The 22,242-nt window shown below is 38.4% G+C and overlaps 1 pseudogene; it reads left to right on the top strand.

The window, feature by feature from the left end:
• The first annotated feature begins 4,010 nt into the window (after positions 1-4,010).
• Positions 4,011-5,437, top strand: LOC142176526 ((2Z,6Z)-farnesyl diphosphate synthase CPT6, chloroplastic-like; annotated as a pseudogene).
• Positions 5,438-22,242: the final 16,805 nt, after the last annotated feature.

The raw sequence follows: 22,242 nt of genomic DNA, 5'->3' as shown, positions 1-22,242 counted from the left end.
CCATACGACCTCGGCATAAATCGTGCTTAATAATACTCAGACCCTAATCATACTTGAGATTATTTTGTGGCTTATGAGGTTACACTTATCAATGACGGGGATTTATTTGGAATTCATTAATTTGTGAAAGAATTATTTGCTCCTGCTTGTTAATGGGTTATTATTGTTATTTACATAACTCATGCTTATTTAGAATTTCTATGTTCGTATTGTTAGCCCATAGTAAGTGTCGAAGTCGACCCCTCGTCACTACTTCGTCGAGGTTAAACTAGATACTTACTGGGTACATGTTGTTTATGTACTCACGCTACACTTCTGCACTAATTGTGCAGGATCTGAGGCAGGTGCATCTGGCAGTCATTCAGGCACGCACCCCCGTTATCCCGAGGCCTAGTGGTGAGCTACCTCCTAAGTTGTTCCACAGCACCTAGAGTCTCTCCTTTGCATTTATTCCTAACTATTTTCATTCCAGACAATAGCTAGAGTTTTGTTCAATCTATTAGTGCTCATACACGTATGACACCAGGTCTTGGCACACACACTAACAGACATATGGTTTTGGATTATTCTATTATTATGATGGCACTCAACTGCTTTTGTCTATTTATTTACAAATTTGTGGTGTCAACCTTTTAAATTAATGGAATTTAATCACTTGAATTGGGTCATGACAACATGGTATCAGAGTACTAGGTTCATGTAGGTCTTACAAGTTATGAGCAGGCCTAATAGAGTCTTGCGGATCGGTGCGAAGACGTCCGTACTTATCTTCGAGAGGCTATAGGGTGTTAGAAAACTACTCTTTCTTCATCTCTTATAGTGCAGTTGATGTTGTACTAAGTATCTTTCTCTTATTCTCTGCTCCCCTTATTTTTAGAGGCCGAGGCAGAGGCCGAGGGAGGGCTCCAGCCCGTGTTAGAGCACGAGGACGTCCCAGTTTTTCTCCAGCTATGCCACCAGTATATCCAGTAGAGGATCCTATTATTGAGAAGCAGGGTGAGATGCCTGCAGCAGAGCCAGCCCTGGCAGATTTCGTGTCTGCACCAGGTTTCCAGGAAGTCATTGGCCGTATGTTGCGGTTCATGGATACTATGACCCATGCTAGTTTATTTCCAGCAGACCCAGCCACATCGCAGGCGGGAAGGGGAGCACAGACCCCTACCGCTCAGGCTCCAAGGCATGCAGCTGTCGTATATCAGACCCCGAGTGCACTACATATGGGTGGAGCTTAGCCAGTGGCAGCAGCTATACCCGAGCCTAGACCAGTTGCGGCCGGCAATCCGCAGAAGCTATTGGACAGATAGACTAGGCTTCATCCTCCTGTCTTTGGAGGTGAGAGACATGAGGACCCCCAGGACATTATTGATCGGTGCATGGACAGACCGCATAACATGAGGATATTGGAGTCCCATGGGGTAGATTTTACTACTTTCCAAGTGGAGGACAAGGCCCGTAGATGGTGGCAGTCCAATCTTCTCGGCAGACCAGCAGATTCTCCTCCCATGACTTGAGACCGGTTCACCTGTATTTTTCTGGATAGATATAACCCACCCTCTTAGAGGTAAGAGTTGTTATTTCAGTTCGAGAAACTCCAGGAGGGTCAGATGTCAATGACCAACTATGAGGCGAGGTTCTCTACGTTGTCTCGCCATGCACTTATGATCATTACCACCGATGCAGAGAGAGTGCGGAGGTTTGTTGCAGGTTTGCACATAGGCATTCATTCCACCATGGACCGAGAGGTTGAGATGGGGACTTTTTACCAGCTAGTTATAGAGATAGCTCGGAGGATTAAGGGTGTACGTCAGCGTACCCGGGAGTAGGCTACGAGAGATAAGCAGTTTTGGTATTCTAGAGAGTTCAGAGGCGCCCTGGGTGGGGGCAGAGGCCAATTTGTGAGGGGTCAGTCCAGCAGGCCCACATATTCAGCAGCGCCGCCTCCTCGGGGTGCTCCAGTGCGACCTTATTTTAGCTCCATGCCAGAGAGTTCCTACCGCCCACTAGCTATTCAGGGTTGTTCTAGTGGGTATTTAGGCCATCAAGGTCAGACTTTAGGTCAGCAGCTCACTGTACCGAGAGGTTGTTTCGAGTGCGGGGATCTCAGTCATGTGCTAAAGTTCTGCCCCAGGCTTCGGGGCAAGGGAGTGAAGCAGGGTTAGCAGCCTATGATTATAGCACCAGTTGTCCCACCAATCGTCCGACCGCCGGAGGTGGAGGGCAGGTGGGTAAGGTCCGTCCTAAAGGTGGAGGCCATCCAGGTGGAGGCCAGTCAGGTGGCACTCCAGCTAGGTTTTATGCTTTTCCAACCAGACCAGATGCAGTGGCCTCAGATGTTGTGATCACAGGTATTATTTATGTCTGCGGTAGGGATGCTTCAGTACTATTTGATCCAGGGTCTACGTATTTGTATGTTTCATATTTGTTTCCTCATTTCCTGGGTGTTCCTCGTGAGCCCATGGGTACTGCTATCTATGTGTCCACTCTTGTGGGTGATTCTCTTATTATGGATCGGATCTACCGGTCCTGCATTGTTACATTTTGTGGTCATGAGACTAGAACGGATCTTCTGTTGCTTGATATGACTGGCTTTGAGGTCATCCTAGGCATGGATTGGTTATCTCCGTATCACGCCATCCTTGATTGCCATGTATGTTTGGTAAACAGAAAAGGATGAAATTCAACAAGAAGGTGAAAGCACAATACCAGAGACAACTTAAATTATATACATTTAGACTCCTGGGGTCCAAACAGATTTTTCTCCAAGAGTGGTGCCAGATATTTGATGATTGGATTGATGATTACTCAAAAATGGTTTGGTCATATTTTTTGAAAATAAAAGATGAAGCATTTTCGACATTTGTTAAATGAAAGATGATGTTCCAGATGCAGATGGAAACAAAAGTTAAGCGTCTCCGAACTGATAATAGGTTGAAATTTTGCAATTCAAAGTTTAATAATTTCTTCAGTAGAGAAGGCATAGTGAGACACCGTACTTGCATCAGAACATTTTGTGATATAGTGCGAAGTATGCTTTCACACTTATGTATTAGCAAGAAATTTTTGGCCAAAGCAATCAATACAAGTTGTTATTTGGTCAACAAATCTTCATCCACAACTATCGAGTTCAAGGCTCTTTTTGAGGTATGGTCTGATTCGCCTGATGATTATTCCAATTGAGAATATTTGGTTGTCCTGCTTATGCTCATGTGAGGGATGAAAAACTTGAGTCGAGGGCAAAGAAGTGCATATTGTTTGGGTATGCAACTGAGTGCAAAGTTATAAATTGTGGTGCACATATCAGAAGACTCCATTGTTTGTTATTAGTATGGATGTGAAATTCAATGAATCTGCCTCACTGGATAGTTAGAGGAAGAACGTAATAGCCAAAATAGATCGTGGTATCAGTGACCGCATGTAGTTAAAAAGTGAATCTCCACTAGCTAGCCTAGTAGTGCAAAAGTAGAGGAAGTGAAGAAAATGCAAAATATTGATCAAAATAATAATGTTAATACACCTGTGCAATATCAACCATATAACATTGAAAAAGGCAGAGAAAAAAAGAGATTGATCAACTGACTACAAAGGTTTGCAAACGTAGTTGATGAATCTTCTTGGATTTACAAATCCTATTTTATGAGTTGTAGAGATCGTTGATGTACTTGAGTGTAATAGCTTATGTCGACGAGTGTAGAAGTAGATCAGTTGATTGGTATTATAGCCGAAGATATTGGGTCTCTTAATAAGTCTCGAAAAATTCATTACATTTAAAGGAAAGTAGTACGCAATTAATGATGTAAAGTGACAATCTAATTAATAAAAAGTTAGATGGCAATCTTTGAACAATATTAAATAGAATCGTAAGAACACGTTTGCCAAATGTTAAGAGATAAGTATTTTAGTTTTTATATACCCAATGAGGAATATAGTATTGTATACTAAGTAGAGTACTATATTTTTAACACAATTAGCAAACCCAAAGGGTACTGACATGCATGCCTATTTAAGCAGCATAGATTAGTTTCCTTTATCAGAACTGAAATTGCTGCCTGCTTTCCTTTTTAAACTTAATTCACTTTAGTGTGCAATTAACTAAGGTTGAGGAAAATGAGCTCTTTGTTAGCGTCCCAAGCTCAGCTCCTTATCCCATCCAAGACCTCTAAGTTGGGTCTTGGATCATCATTTCCATCTCCATCTCCGTGTTTATCTGCGCGTGGCCGTTTCTGCAAGATTTCAAACTCACTCAGCCAACTAATTGATGATCAGCTAAATATCCCTAAACATGTTGCTTTAATAATGGACGGAAACAGAAGATGGGCTAAGGCTAGAGGCTTACCTGTGCAAGAAGGTCACAGGTTAATTACTCAAAAATTAAAAGAGATTTGTAACATTTCTTCCAAACTGGGAATACAAGCTATCACTGCTTTTTCTTTCTCTACTGAAAATTGGAGTCGTTCCAAGGTACGCATCCTACATTAATGGGAAACTCCAAATTTTAACCTCATTCCTATTTTGAATTTCGGAATTTATCTACGTACGTATTTTTTTTTTACATGATTGCATGCATGTTCTCCCAATTACTTAGCCAATCGATATTAGTAAACCAAAACCAAACGCATGCAGAAGTATGTTGACTCGTGAATATAATTGTTTAGCAATAACTCAAGCATGATTTATTCCTCATTTGCAATTTAATAGTTTCGTTTTTCATCCATGACGTGGCGACTAGTATATGATATTTGAACAATATATTTTTTTCCGTTATTTATTTTGAGCAGGAGGAGGTTGATTTCTTGATGCAACTGTTCGAAGAGTTCTTTGAAGAATTTATGAGGTAATTGTTTGTTCTAATATTTACACACACACACAAATATTTTCAATTTTCTCATTACTTAAAATGAACAGGGTCGGGGTACGAGTGTCTGCTATTGGAGACAGATCCAAACTTCCCATCACTTTACAGAAATGCATAGACCTGACATAGGAGACCACAAAAGCCAATGCAGGACTTCATCTTATGATAGCAGTAAACTATGGAGGACATTATGACATATTACAAGCAACTAAGAGCATAGCCAATAAAGTAAAGAACGGTCTTTTAGAGTTAGAGGATATCGACAATACATTATTTGAGCAAGAACTAGCTACCAAGTGTACTAAGTTTGCTAAACCTGATTTACTTATAAGGACTGGCGGAGAACAGAGAATCAGTAACTTCTTATTGTGGCAACTCGCTTACTCTGAATTGTACTTCACAGAGACACTATTTCCAGACTTTGGAGAAGAAGCTCTCAAGGAGGCCATACTTTCTTTTCAACGAAGACAGAGACGTTTTGGTGGACACACATATTGAACCATTATTATTACTTTTCCGCCCTTGTATCTCAGCTTATTTTGTGTGTTTTAATATTTCGTGATAATAAATTAAATGATTTCTTTATGCAGCATGTTTATGAAGCAATTTGTTTGATTAATTTAAAAGGTAAAAAAGAAAGGAACAATAGAGGACTGATCTAAATTAGAATGAAATATTATATATCGATCGGCTGTAATAAGGAAAGTGCTCCTATCAGCCCTGTAGCCTTTCGAAGATAAGTACAGACGTCTCCGTATCGATCCGCAAGACTCTACTAGACTCATTCATGACTCATAAGACCTAGGTGAACCTAGCGCTCTGATACCATGTTGTCACAACCCAAATTCTATTAGAGGTCGTGATGGCGTCTAACACCGCTGTCAGGCCATCTAACAATAATTGATTAACTAAATTACTCATTTCAGTATTTTTGAAATCATAATTTCCTTCAATTAAATAGTAAGGGATAGACTTTACAAAGTAAATGATAGTATTTTCACAATTACAATACTGAACAGCCCATAATCACCCCAAAACCCAGTGTCACAAGTACATGAGTATCAACTAGAAAATATATTAGAAATACAATATCTGTCTGAAAGTACAATTAGACATGAGAGGGTAGATAACTCTGATGGAGACTTTGTGTGCTGCGAATTCGCAACATGGGATGCAGCTCACCTAAGTCCCCGAAATAGCCGTGCCTCTGCGCCCACAAGTCTGCTAGATATATATGTACCTGCACAAAAATGTGCAGCAAGTGTAGTATGAATAAGTAAATCAACACGTACCCAGTAAGTATCTAGTCTAACCTCGAAGAAGTAGTGACGAGGGGTCGACTCCGATACTTACTATAGGCTAACAATAAATACTGATATTGTACTTAAGCATGGATTGTATGAAACAGCTATAAACTCAATAACAAGAAGTGAGTGGACAATTATTTTATTAATAGGAAATTTTTTCAAATTTATTCTCGTCATTTAACAATAAGAAGCAATATCAATTATAATTAGTTCCAAAGATTTATCATGCGCAAATTATGTATAGCTCGTACGGCCCGATCCAACATAATATTTAAACTGTGCACTACCGAGGGTCGAACGACACGAACCATAGATGCATTTATCTGCTACCGAGGTGTTCGGCCCGCTCCACAAATAGAAAATATTTTAAGGAAAACACCAATTCTCAGTAACAGTCAAGTGTTCTATTCACAACTTCAAGTAAGTGAAATGTAATTCTTTTATCAGGTTTCAAAAGACTTAAGCAATTAAATTAATAAGTAGGGTACAAACATTGTAAGTATAGCATGATATGGGTCCTAGACTACCCGGACAATAGCATAATTAGTAGCTACGTACGGACTCTCATCACCTCATGCGTACGTAGCCCCCACAGATAGAAGAACATAATCCAATTCACTTATGGGGTTAATTCCCTTTTACAAGGCTAGAAAAGAGAATTACCTCGCCTCAAAGCCTACTTTCCGGTCCAATATTATGCTCAGACCCTCAATTTGATGCCGAACAAACCAAAACTAATCAAATAGTATATAAACTAATCAATACATGTTCAAAAGTTCATATTTCAACTATTAAAGTGATTACCCAACCCTAAATGTAAGATTCCTAAAATTCACCTCCGGGCCCACGTGCCCGGAATCCAAAAATATTTGAAGAAAGTTGTTACCCATAACCTCACGAACTCAAATATATGATTTTTACAACATTTCATAACCAATTTCGTGGTCAAACCCCATTTTTATCCAAAACTTAGGTTTTCATCTAAACCCTTGATTTTTACCAAGTTTTTACATGTTAATCTACTCATAATCTATGTATTTAACTCATGTTGTGTAGAAATTACTTACCTCAAAGTGCTAGGTGAACCCCCCCCCCCCCTCGAGCTCCAAAAGCGCCCAAGAGATGAAAGAAAATGAGTTAAATGGCCTAAGTCGTGCATTTAATAGAGTTATGCACAAGCCTCAGATGTCGCATTTGCGACACCTGGTTCACAAATGTGACAAATCCATCGCAAATGCGAACATGGGCTTCTAATGCCAAGGTCGCAAATGCGACCAAGGAGTCACAGATGCAGACACTATTGAGATCGCAAATGCGACCAAAGTTTCACAAAAGCGAATACTGCCCAGGTCAGGCTTATTCACAATTGCGAAGCCTTTCTTGCAAATGCGAGGTTTGCAAATGCGAACAAATTCTCGCATTTGCGAGACTTGAAACAGCTGCCAAGAAACATCAGAAAAACTGAAGTTTTTCTCTTCCTCACGAACGTCCGAAACTCACCCGAGCCCTCGGATCTCAACACCAGACACACACACAAGTCTAACAACATCATACGAACTCGCTCAAGCGATCGAACAATGAAATAACATCAAAACCCACGAATCGGACTCCAAAACGCATGGATTAACTCAGGAACTCAAAAACTTCTAAAAATACTCCCGCGCGTCCGTTTCCTATCAAATCAACTCGGAATGATACCATATTTTGCGTGCAAATATTAAATGACATTACAAACCTACTCCAACTTTCGGAACCGAAATCCAAACCCGATATCAAAAGTTTCACCCTCGGTCAAACTTTCCAAAAACTTCAAATTTTCATTTTTCGCCAAATGACCCCGAAACGACCTACGGACCTCCAAATCCACTTCCGGACACGCCCCTAAATATAGAATCACCATACGGAACTATTCCCAGGGTCGGAATCCCAAACGAACATTAATAACATTGAAATGCACTTCAACTCAAATTTATAAAATCCTTCCAAAATGCCAACTTTCCACAATAGGCGCTGAAACGCTCACGGGTCATCCAAAACTCGATCCGGACATACGCCCGAGTCCAAAATCATCATACGAACATGTTGGAACCTTCAAAACCCGATTTCGAGGTCATTTACTTGAAATCACACCATAGTAAAATTCTTCCAACTTAAAGTTTCCTAAATGAGAATTTTCTTTCTAAATCAACTACGGACTTCCCAAAATGCAAATCCGACCACACGTACAAGTCATAATACCTTAAGTGAAGCTACTCATGACCTCAAACTATCGAACGACGCGCTAGGGCTCAAAATGACCGGTCGGGTCGTTACATGTCACGACCCCAATTTCCCTCTGTAGGATGTCGTGACGACACCTAGTCTCTACGACTAGGTAAGCCTAACACTTATTGAATAAATTGACAGAAGTTAACTAACAGAACTATTAACCAGAAATAGGATATTTCGAAATGAACTCAACATTTACAACATGAAATAACATCCTAAAACTGGTAGTACAAGTCATAAGCTTTACTGAGTTTACTAGAAAAATCCCTAAATACAACTGTTCGGAAAAGGATTAAACAATAAAAGAACAGTATTAGAAGGTGACTCTGAGGCCTGCGAACGCGACGACAGGTTTACCTTGAGTCTCCACAGCAATGCTCGACCATCTAGCTAATAATCAACAATATCCGAGGCACTGGATCTGCACAAAAATGTGTAGAAGCGTAGTATGATTACACCACAACAGTACCTAGTAAGTATCAAGACTAACCTCGGTGCAGTAGTGACGAGGAACAGTCAAGACACCAACTGGACTAAACAACCTGAACATGTATAAATGTAGAGCTAGCAGGGAATGGTATCAATTATAAGCTACGCATGATGACAATAATAATACAATGTTTGTAATGTGGACTAAAAGAAATAGTAAGCAACGAGACAGAAAATGTAATAACACTATAGAGTAAGTTGATCACAGTTAAATATGGCGAAACCAAATAACGGAAGACAAGTGATAACTCAGTAGGAACAACCGCTTTCACACCAGGTTTATCCAAGAATTTCTACGAAGTACCAAACCTCAAAATCACAATCACAATCACGGGTCCCAATTCGTGAACCCTAATCACTTGGCATCTTGTGCCCACATTACAATTCATAATAGCACTGCCCAAGGGGTTACAATGTTAATATTCGCCCAGACCACTCACTTGCCGACAATAATAATGACTCATGACTGCACGGACAATTCACGTGAAAACAAGATAATTCTCACATAGGTACATTTAAATGGTCAAAACATCAGGATTCATCTTCATCGGTCGATATAGGTGATTTTTCTACGTGTATGCTTGTGCAAGTATTCTACCATAATTCAAGTCAACAAGTAAGAGTAGGGACAATGAATGATACATAAGAAGCGATCATCACAAAGTGTACAGAGTAATAAAGACAGCCATGAAATGGAAACCACAAATAGTACACCAAGATTAATACACAGAACTAAGAAAATAGTGCAACACGGAAAAAGACAATTAATAGTATGCTAAGGAAACAACAATCAAAGACAAGTACACAAGAATGGGAAAATGTCAACAAGAGCCCTACCGAGGTACCGCCTCGTAGTCTCAAATCATAAAATGAATCACAAACTTTCCTTATATCACCGCGGGAGCCTTTACATTTAGTTTTGAAAATTATTTTTCCTAAAATAACATCTCGCATTTTAGCCCACCTTATTACACTGCATGGCTTCTAGTAGTTCCCCTACTAGCCACGCGTATCAAGCCCACCTTATCTCACCATATGCGTTTCATCACCCAGACCTTATACCACCGCATGCATATCAATAATAATAATAGCACGGCAGAAACCTCGTGCAAACAACATAACAATAGCATGGTAGAAACCTCGTGCAAACAACATAATAATTCTCTCAACAATAACATGTATGCCAAAACATAACAACTCAACAAAATGACCTTCACAATATGTGCCTATATTCCACAATATTTTCTCAAAACAGTTTCAATATCACAACCACACATAGCCATCGGCTCAACAACACAGAATATTATAGCAACAATAACAATAACACTAGAATACGGCAAGTAAATCAACACAAGAACTTCAGAACACAAAGAAACGAAAGAACGAACTCACAGAGAAAGACACCACAGGAAATAATAGTCTCAATAAGAATAATTCAACAAGGGAGAGGTAATGTGTAACAATGATCCAACGAAAGTACAATTCGATAAGAAGAGAGATAACATGAATCAATGAATCCAAATTAGAGTACGTCAACAATGAAAGGGATAACAAACTTCAGTTAAGGCTAATCAATTACGGAAGAGATAATAATAATTTCAATTAAGGTTAAGAAATTACGGAAAGGATATCATGACAATTAGAGGCAACAACTTCAGTTAAGGCAAATAAGAGTTTAATCGGCAATAAGGGTAGAACATGAAGCAATTAATTCTAATTAAGACATGTAAGGGTGAATTTAGTAATTTGGGGATTTAACATGACAGACAACTTCATATCTAATGAACATAAGAACCTAAGAGCCCCAAATGGTCAAATTTCCACAAATAAGCCCGAGCACGTACTCATCACCTCGCGTACACGGCCTTCACATGAAACAATTAGCACGAATGACTCAAATCCAAAAGGGTAGTTCCCCCACAAAAAGTTAGGCAAGATACTTACCTAAAAAAAACTAGACTGATACTCTAAAATGATCTTCTCTGAAATAATCTCTGGACGGCTCAAATCTAGTCAAAATAACTTTAAATCAGAAATAAAACTCATAAGAGATAATTTCGGATAACAAAGCTTCAATCTTTAACAAGAACTAAAAAAATCAACCCAAAAGTCACCCCCGGAACCCGCGCCTCGAAACCCGATAAAATTCACAAAACTCGAACACCCATTCCGATACGAGTTCAACCATATAAGAATTACCAAATTCTGATATCAATTCGTCCTTCAAATCATCATTTTACACTTTTGAAAGATTTTACAAATGTTTCCCAAATTCCCAACTTAATTCACTAATTAAATGATGAAAATAGCAAGGGATGCATGAGATATGATAAGATGCGGGTAGAGAACACTTACCCTAATGAATTTCTTGACAAACCCACGAAATATCTCCTAAAGCCGAGGTCTACAACTCAAAATATGACAAAAACATCAAACCCTCGACATTTAAACATTCTGCCCAGCCTTTTCTGCATTTGTAGACAAAGTCCCGCTACTGCGCTCTCAATTTTACGAGAAAAATCTCCCATATGCGGCCTTCACTTGCCAACCCAAAATTACGCACCTGCGAGCCATTATTCACATCTACGATTGCACGGATGAGATTACAACACCGCAGAAGCAGATAGTCTACTTGAGCCACAAACTCGCATCAGCGATGGGCTCACCGCATATGCGGACAAACATATGCGTTCTCGAATATGCAGAAACGGAATTCCAGCCCAGGTCCAACATCGCAGAAGCAACCGAACTTTCACGGAATCGGCTCCGCACCTGGGCTCCAAAATGTGCAGGTACGACACACCCGAACCAGACCTGACCAAAAGCACATAAACCATCTGAAACTCATCCAAAACACGCCCGAGATCTCCGAGAACCCGTCGAAACATACCAACAAGTTTCATAACATAACACAGACCCGCTCGAGGTCTCAAATCACATCAAATAATGTCGAGACTTCGAATCACACCTCAAATCGAACTTATGAACTATCAAATCTTGCAACTTTCAAAACGCGTGCCGAAACATATCAAATCAACTCAGAAAGAACCCAAGTTTTTCACACAAGTTCCAAATGACATAAAGGAGCTAATCCAACTCTCAGAATCACATTCCAACTCCGATATCACCAAGGTCAACTCTCGGTCAAACCTTTCAACCTTCCAAAACTTCAAATTTCTAATTTTCACCGAAATGCTTCAAATTACCCTACGGACATGCAAATCCAAATCCAGACGCACGCCTAAGTCTAAAATCACCATACGAAGCTGTTGGAATCGTCAAAATACCATTTCAGAGTCGTCTACACAAAAGTCAGTACTCTGATCAACTCTTACCACTTAAGCTTCTAAAACAAGAATTGTTCATCCAAATCGATCCCAAATCATTCGAAATCTGAACTCGGCCATGCACGCACGTCATAATACAAAATACAAAGTTGCTCGAGACCTAAAGCCACTAAACGAGACACTAATCCTCAAAACGACTGGTCGGGTCGTTACATTCTCCCCCTCTTAAATAAACGTTTGTCCTCGAACGTGCCAAGAACCATTTCGAAGTCCTCAAATCACTTAATGAACTTACCATACATATACTCGCGGGTGATCCCACATCACCCCAATCCACATAGCCCCGAAGAGACCATCTCAACTGAAGATTATACCTTCCACCCATACTGATAGGCCTTAGAACCAAATTGCTCTCCATCCGTTTACTTCCAAAAGACTCGATTCCTATATCCACACACGGTACCAACCTCAACCAACTGCAACAAATTATGCCTACACCTACAAAGTATAATCACACGACATAACACATAACACATATGCCCATGACCACATCTCTGATCACGATAGCTACCCATAATCAAATCCAGCACCGCCAATTAACCTCATATCCATTAGAACCCCGTTCCAAGCCTCCACAACACCGACCACGATGCAAGAAACATGAAGACCTCATAACTATTCACCTGAATCAACAAGTCACATCTAACGCCACTTGGACACACGCCTCGTAAGCTAAAACCCAATAAGCACAACACAAATATGACTGAATATACAAGGAAACACACTAAAGAACTATTAAACAAGCCCGACAGGCGCAACTCCCTATTAGTACCATACTACGAACCAAATCTCACAAGGGAGAATCAAAACATATGAACTAATCACAAGGATTTCATCCTGATATAACTTCATCGTGACACATAGTGTGATTCGACACATCGAATCTCATGAAACTGCGAGGGTCTCATCCTCAACTCTGAATCACAAGTAGAATACATATCATACCAACCGAAATGTTCCTCTGATTCAATTTCGCCAACAACATCACAACACATACTGAACTCCCACACTGGTAGAGCATCCAAATCACAAGTCGTAACCCATCACCTAGAAATCACATCAAAACTATTGAAATGAGTAACAGGAAGGCTACAAGTAGTTTTATAGCTCTCAATAATGAATAAAAAGAAAATGATAGATACGGGATACCACTATAGAATCTCCCAAAATGGGCAAACACATTATGTGGAGTACCGAATCACTAAACTCATCTGTATGTGAAGTAACATAGGAGGACTCACCCCGATAAAAAGAACTGAAACAAAATAAGAATGACGCTTCTCTATAACAAATCGAAACCATACTCATACAACATTATCTGGTGCAGTGGCCTTAGCCCTACCGTAGAAAACACATCAACGAGCCAGGCCACCCCCTCTTAGGCGCCCTCTACTCACCTGACCTGCACCCACACTGGTGGTACAACCCCTCTGCTGATGTGGTTGTGGAAGTTGTCCGGCACTGGTACCCTGAGACCCATAGGCACCTAGAATATCATGCAAAATATGAAGTGCAAACTGAACTGGCTGACCTACAAAACCTTTACCATGTCGTACCCTGCCTCCAAAATAGGGATCAGTAGGTCCTCTCCGTCTGTAAGACCTCTTGACCTCTCTGTCGTCTCTCTCCTGACCCCGCATGCCCTCTCTCCTGGTCCTGCATGCGATCTCTACTATATGCTGAAATGGAACAGCTGACTCCAACCCCCGAGCCATGATGAACCGGAGATCATGACTAAGCCCCTCAATGAACCTGCGGACTCGCTCTCTAACTGTAGAAATTGGAACAAGTGCATGTCTGGATAAATCACTGAATCTAACAACATACTCTGACACTGACATAGTGCCCTGGCGCGGCTGCTCAAAATCCATGCGCCACACTTCCCGAAGGGTCTGGGGAACAAACTCTCTCAAGAATACCTCAGAAAACTAAGTCCATAAAGGTGAAGTTGCATCGGCCGGACTACCCAACTCATACGCTCGCCACTACTGATATGTCACTCCCTTGAGCTGGACCATAGTAAAAGCAACCCCACTCGTCTCCACAATACCCATAGTGCAAAGAATATGGTAGCACATTCCCCTAGGAACCCATGCACATCCTCTGAAGCCGAACCACTGCAAGTAAGAGGGTAATACTTCTTGAACCTCGCATGTCTGAGCTGTTCTTCCAAAGATGTTGCTTCCCTAACCACGGGCGGAATTAGGATAATAGGGTGTGTCGAGATGACACCTGGAACAAGACCAACATGGACTCGCTGCTCCGGAGTACGGGCGGCGGGAGTGTAAGCTCCTCCCCCAATCTGTGAAGTAGTTGGTGCAACCGTAATAAACCCCACCTGAGCCAATGTACCAAACATGCTCAGGAACTGTTCCAAAATCTCCTGAAGTCCCGGGGTAGCAACAGGCGCCTTCGGTGCCTGTCCCCCAACCAGAGCTACTGGAAACTCCTCAACTGTTGCTCTAACAAGTGCTCTAGCTGCGATACATGCTCCTCCTCAACCTCTGCCTCTGCCTCTGCCCCAAACCTTAGCAATATTGGCTCTAGGGGTAACGTCGTCGGTAACTGCAACTCGTGTCCTTACCATTTGTGAGATAATAGAATGACAAAGGTTCAAACTCCGAGATTAACAAACTCGCACAATAGGAATCAAAGAAGTGAAAGTATCCTAATAGTTTTGTAGCCTCTCGAAGATATGTACAGACGTCTCCGTACCGATCCACAAGAGTCTACTAAACTCGCTTATGACTCGTAGCACCTAAGAACCTAGAGCTCTGATACCAACTTGTCACGACCACAGTTTCCCTATGTAGGATGTCGTTACGGCACCTAGTCTCTATGACTAGGTAAGCCCAACACTTATTGAATAAATTGACAGAAATTAACCAACAGAACTATCAAGCAGAAACCGGATATTTCTAAATGAGCTCAACATTTACAACATGAAATGACATCTCAAAACCGGTAGTACAAGTCATAAGCTCTACTGAGTTTACTAGAAAAATCCCTAAATACAATTGTTCGGAAAAGGATTAAACAGTACAAGTACAATATCAGAAGGTGACTATAAGGCCTGCGAACGCAATGAAATGTTTACCTTGAGTCTCCTCGGCAATGCTCTACCAGCTAGCTAATAATCAACAATATCCGAGGCACCTGGATCTGCACAAAAATGTGCAAAAGCATAGTATGCGTACACCATAACGGTACCCAGTAACTATCAAGACAAACCTCGGTGGAGTAGTGACGAGGAAAAATCAAGACACCCATTGGACAAAACAACCTAAACAAGTATAAATGTAGAACTAACAAGGGACAATATCAATATAAAGCTAGGCATGTTAAAAATAATAATACAATGTTTACTAGTAACTAAAAGCAACAGTAGAGTAAGCTGAACAAAGTTAAATCCGGTGAAACCAAATAAGGGAAGACAAGTGATAACTCAGTAGGAAAAATCGCTTTCACACCAGGTTTATCCAAGAATTTCCATGAGGTACCAAACCTCAATATCACAATCACATGTCACAATTCCTGAACCCTAGTCACTTGGCATCTTGTGCCCACATTACAATTAATAACAGCACTGCCCAAGGGGTGACAATATCTAATATCCGCCCGGACCACTCACGTGCCGATAATAAAATGACTCATGACTACACGGACAACTCACGTACTGATAATAAAAATGACTCATGACTACACGGACAACTCACGTGCCAACAAGATAACTCTCACACATAAGGCAAGTACATGGGGGTACATATAAATGGTCAAAATATAAGGATTCATCTTCTTAGGACGATATGGGTGATTTGTCTATGTGTATCCTTATGCAAGTGTTCTACCACAATTCAAGTCAACAAGTAAGAGTAAGGACAGTGAATTCTACATAAGAAGCGATCACCACAAAGTTTACAGTGTAATAAAGACAACCATGAAATGGAAACCACGAATAGTACAACAAGGTTAACTACACATAACTAAAAAAATAATGCAACACGGATAAAGACAACTAATAGTATATTAAGGAAACAACAATCAAAGACAAGTACAAAATAATGGGGAAATGTCAACAAGAGCCCTACCGAGGTACCGCCTTGTAGTCTCAAATCATAAAATGAATCACAAACTTTCCTTATATCACCGCGAGAGCCTTTACATTTAGTTTTGAAAATCATTTTTCCTGAAATAGCATCCCGCGTTTTAGCCCACCTTATCACACCACATGACTTCTAGTAGTTTCCCTACTAGCCACGCGTATCAAGCCCACCTTATCTCACTGTATGCGTTTCAACACCCAAACCTTATACCACTGTATGCGTATCAATATCACAATGTATCACAAATCGTACCTCAAGTGCCCAATATCACAAATTGTCAGAGAAACCAAACAATAACAGAATTTCACAAAAAGGAGCCAACGATTCAACCACAATGTACACAATAACACGTGTGACAAAACATAACAACTCAACAAAATGACTTTCATGATATATGCCCATATTCCACAACATTTCCTCAAAATAGTTTCAATATCACAACCACGCATAGCCCTCGACTCAACAACATTGAATACAATAGCAACAGTAACAATAACCCGAGAATACAATAAGTAAATCAACAGAAGAACTTCATAACACAAAGAAACGAAAGAACGAACTCACAAAGAAAGACACCACAGGGAAATAATAGTCTCAACAAAAATAGTTCAACAAGGGAGAGGTAATGTGTAACAATGATTCCACGAAAGTAAAATTTGACTACAAGAGAGATAGCATGAATCAATGACCCCAAATAAGAATACGTCAACAATGAAAGAGATAATAAACTTCAATTAAGCCTAAGCAATTATGGAATAGATAATAATAATTTCAATTAAGGTTAAGCAATTACGGGAAGGATAGCATGACAAGAAAATAGGAAACAATTTCAGCTAAGGCACATAAGAGTTTAATCGGCAATAAGGGTAGAACATGAAGTAATTAATTTCAATTAAGACACGTAATATTCTATTTAGTAATTGGGGGGTTTAACATGACAAACAACTTCATATCTAATGAACATAAGAACCTAAGAGCTCTAAACGGTCAACTTTCCATAAATAAGCCCAAGCACGTACTCGCCACCTCGCGTACACGGCATTCACATGACACAATTATCACAAATGATTCAAATCTTAAAGGGTAGTTCCCCCACAAAGAGTTAGGCAAGATTCTTACCTCAAAGAAGCTAGATTGATACTCTAAAATAACCTTCTCGAGTGAAACAACCTCTGAACGGCTAAAATCTAGCCAAAAATAACTTCAAATCATAAATAAGACTCATAGGAGACAATTCCGGATAACAGAGCTTCAATCTTTAACAAGAACTAAAGAGTCAACCCAAAAGTCACCCCCAGGCCCGCACCTCGGAACCCGATAAAATTCACAAAATCCGAACACCCATTCCGATATAAATTCGTCCTTCAAATCATCATTTTACACTTTTGAAAGATTTTACAAATATTTCCCAAATTCCCAACTTAATTCACTAATTAAATGATGAAAATAGCAAGGGATTCATGACATATGATAACATTCGGGTAGAGAACACTTATCCCCAATGAATTTCTTGAGAAACCTGCGAACAATCTCCCAAAGCCGAGGTCTATAACTCAAAATATGGCAAAAATATCAAACCCTCGACATGTAAATATTTTGCCCAGCCTTTTCCGCATTCACGGACAAACTTGCGCTTATGCGCCCTCGCTTTTGTGAGAAAATTCTTGCATCTGCGGCCTTCACTTGCCAGCCCAAAATTGCGCACCTGCGAGCCATTATTCGCATCTGCAATTGCGCTGGTGCGATTACAACACCGTAGAAGCGGGCAGTCTACTTGAGCCACAAACTCGGATCTGTGATAGGCTCACCACAGATGCGGCCACACACCTGCGTTCTCGAATCCGCAGAATCGGAATTCCAGCCCTGGTCCAACATCACAGAAGAGACCGAACTTTCACGGAATCAGATCTGCACCTGCACTCCAAAATGTGCATGTGTGACACACCAGAATCAGACTTGATCCAAAAGCACAAAAATCACTTGAAACTCGTCTGAAACACGCCCGGGGCCTCCGGGATCCCGTCGAAACATTCCAACAAGTTCCATAACATAATACGGACCTTCTCGGTGTATCAAATCACATCAAACAATGTCGAGACTACGAATCGCACCTCGAATCAAACTTATGAACTTTCAAATCTTCCAACATCCAAAACGCATGCCGAAACATATCAAATCAATCCGAAATGAACCCAAGTATTGCACACAAGTTTTAAATGACATAACGGAGCTAATCCAACTCAAAGAATTGTATTCCGACCCCGATATCACCAAGGTCAACTCTCGGTCAAACCTTCTAAAACTTTAACTTTTCAATTTTCGCCGAAGTGCTGCAAATTACCCTACGGACCTCAAAATCCAAATTCCGATGCACGCCTAATTTCAAAATCACCATACAAAGCTGTTGGAATTATCGAAATGTCATTTCGGAGTCGTGTACACAAAAGTCAAGACTCCGATCAACACTTACCGCTTAAACTTCTAAAACAAAAATCCTTCTTCCAAATCGATCCTGAATCATCCGAAATTTGAACTCGGTCACACACGCACGTCATAACACATAATACAAATCTTCTTGAGATATGAAGCCACCGAACGGGACGCTAATCCTCAAAATAACCGGTCAGGTCGTTACAACTAATTAGAAAATTTAATGCATAATTTGCATAGGAATTACTTAGTCACCCAAATGTTGAATAATAAGGCACAATTAGGCACTTGGAGTGTACATAAGCCTCACAAAACTAAACTCCACATGTGAACCTCATACCATTTTGCAAGTATCGTACCCAAAGGCCGGCAAGTCCCGAAAAGCCTTTTAAAATATTGATTAATAATTTGAGAACTGATCTATTCTGTGGGTAATTATCACGATACTAAAAGAAATATAGTATTAAATAAAAATAATAATTTTTTTTGCTTCTAGACAAAGAATGATTTACAATTAATGTAAATGTTGGTAATTACTGACTAATAATATGACATTTAAAATAAACATCACAATCTTTTTGACATTTTATATCAAATGTCGGTGTTTAATTTTACGACATATTCTATCAAATGTTATTGTTTTTATGACATTTCATACAAACTGTCATTGTTTTTACCACATTTTGTATTAAATGTCATAATTTTTACAACACTTTGATTCAAATATCCTTATTTTTACTATATTTTGTCACAAATGTCGTTATTTTTACTATATTTTATCATAAATGTGGATAAATTCATTTTTTCCAACATTTATTACAAATATCACTAAATAAATATCGTAGTATCCTTACTTTCTTGTAGTGAAAGAAAAGAAAGAGAGAAGAAAAAGAGGAAGAAAAGAATAAGTAGTACTAAATAGTAACAACATAGACAAATCTAGCCACCACATGCAACAAATGAATCAACTGCATCAACCAAATGTACCGAATCTCAACTCAATAGCAAAAAAATAAATTACTTAATTGCTCCATACAAATAAAACATGATACATTTTAATTTTCTCTTTGTTCGTATTTATGATTTACAGAAGGATAACAATCTATTTGAGAAAAAATTTATCAATATAAACTTCCATTACATTGCTATAAACCAAACAATATAACTGAATAGCATAAAAGCTGAAGAATTTAATTGGTTAAACGTGTCCTCAAAGTATGCGTGTGGGACTAAATATACCCTCCAAAAAGGATCGTTTAGAATAAAATCATATTTGGAGCAAGTATCGAGCGACATGGACATGTTTGTGTCAAATTATTAACAACAGACAAATCTATTCAATTTCACATAAGTATATATATATATATATATATATATATATATATATATATATATATATATATATATATATATAGAGAGAGAGAGAGAGAGAGAGAGAGAGAGACCTTTTTTCCTTTACTGTATTTGGTGTAAGGTGATCAAAGTATACCTGTTGATGTGAGTTTATTATAAATGCATCATTTCCCATGCCCCAATTCAATAAGTAACTGAAGCTGATTAAACATAAGACATTACTTACTCTCCTTTCCATTTACTACTTTCTTATACTAAAATAATTTTTCTTTTACTCGTCTATTTTACCAAATCAAGAGAGATTTTCTTTCAATCCTATCCTTAGTATTACGTAACCATTCTTCCTAAATTTATTGGAGTTATAAATTTAATGAATAACTATTAATAAGGCTAAATTAATAAAATAAAATCTTAATAAATAATAATTAGCATGCCTAGTCAATAGATGACTAGAAAAAGGAAACCAAGGAAGTAAATTTAATTTACTATTATGCGTCATTTTCCATGCTTTAGTACCACTCACTTTTCATATTATTAAATTACTTGGCCATTGCCACTTTAGTCTTGAATTAATAATGATCTTATGGTACACCCTTCTAATGGTGGTTGCTTGTTGACTGCTTTTTAGCACATCTTGTCTTTCACATGTTCAAAAATATAAACGGCAAATGGCCAAATATATCCCGCTATTTTTGAAAATGGTCTAAGAATATTTCTTGTTATACTATTGGGTTATTTATACCCCTGCAGTCATATTTTGGATTCAAATATACCGCTCATTTAAACGGAGAGACACGTGTCATCATCCTGTTGGTCAATTCTAAATATCTCCTAATTAATTAAAAAGACTAATTATCCATTCCCGAAAAATAATATTTTTTTTTATAAAAACTGGAAAAAACTAAAAAAACAATATTTTTACTAAAAACTGAAAAAAACAAAAATATTTTTTTTTCAGTTTTTTAAAAAAACCACTTTAAAAAAACTGAAAAATATTTTCTAAAATAATATTTTTGTAAAAACTGAAAAGCAATTTTCTATATCAATTAAAAACTGAAAAAACTGAAATGTTTTTAACTAAAAACTGAAAAAAAAGAAGAAAATATTTGTTTTTTCAGTTTTTACAAAAATACTGCTTTAGAAATTTGCTTTTAAGTTTATGTTTTTTAGTTTTTACAAAAATATTATTTTAGAAAATATTTTTCAGCTTTTTTTAAATTAGTTTTTTGTAAACACTGGAAAAAAAATATTTTTATTTTTTTCAGTTTTTAGTTAAAAACAATTCAATTTTTACAAAAAAATTGCTTTACAAAATTGATTTTCAGCTTTTTTTTCGAGTTTTTTCAAAAGCATTGTTCTAGAAAATATTTTTCAGTTTTTTCTAAAGCAGTTTTTTTGTAAAAACTGAAAAACAATAATATTTTCGTTTATTTAGTTTCTAGTAAAAATAATTTCAGTTTTTACAAAAAATATTACTTTTCAGGTATGATTAATGGGTCTTTTTAATTATTTAGAAGATATTTAGAATTGACCAACATGACGATGACACGTGTCTCTCCATTTAAATGAGGATTATATTTAAACTTAAAGTATGACTCCAGGGGTATAGATACCCCAATAATATAACGAGGGTTATTTTTAGATCATTTTCGAAAGTAGAAAGATATATTTGGCTCCGAAATATAAAACATGGAGCGGTGTGTAGAATGAACACGTGATGTATTTTTTGATTGAATATGCGGCCTACCAGCTATTCAATATTCTATTATAATTACTAAATAATGTTAATGTATAAAAGCACATGGCTATTGATTATAATTGTCCATTGCACGTAATAAACAAATACTAACACATGGTTATTATACTAACAAGCACATAGTTATTATACATCAAACAAATACTAACATAAAGCACATGGTTATTATACATTAAACTAATACTAACATAAACAGTTCTTTATTAATATTCTGATCTGAAAACAATTTGTTGGAAATGATGGGTTGGTTTTATTTCTAACCAAGAGATTGTGAGTTCGAGTCACCCCAATATCAAGATGGGGAGTTCTTCGAGGGAGGGAGCTGAGGGTCTATCGG

This window comes from Nicotiana tabacum, chromosome 22 (assembly GCF_000715075.1).
Source record: "Nicotiana tabacum cultivar K326 chromosome 22, ASM71507v2, whole genome shotgun sequence".
Classification (NCBI taxonomy): domain Eukaryota; kingdom Viridiplantae; phylum Streptophyta; class Magnoliopsida; order Solanales; family Solanaceae; genus Nicotiana; species Nicotiana tabacum.
Note: the sequence above shows the minus strand (reverse complement) of the source record. Positions and strands in the feature narration are given on the sequence as shown.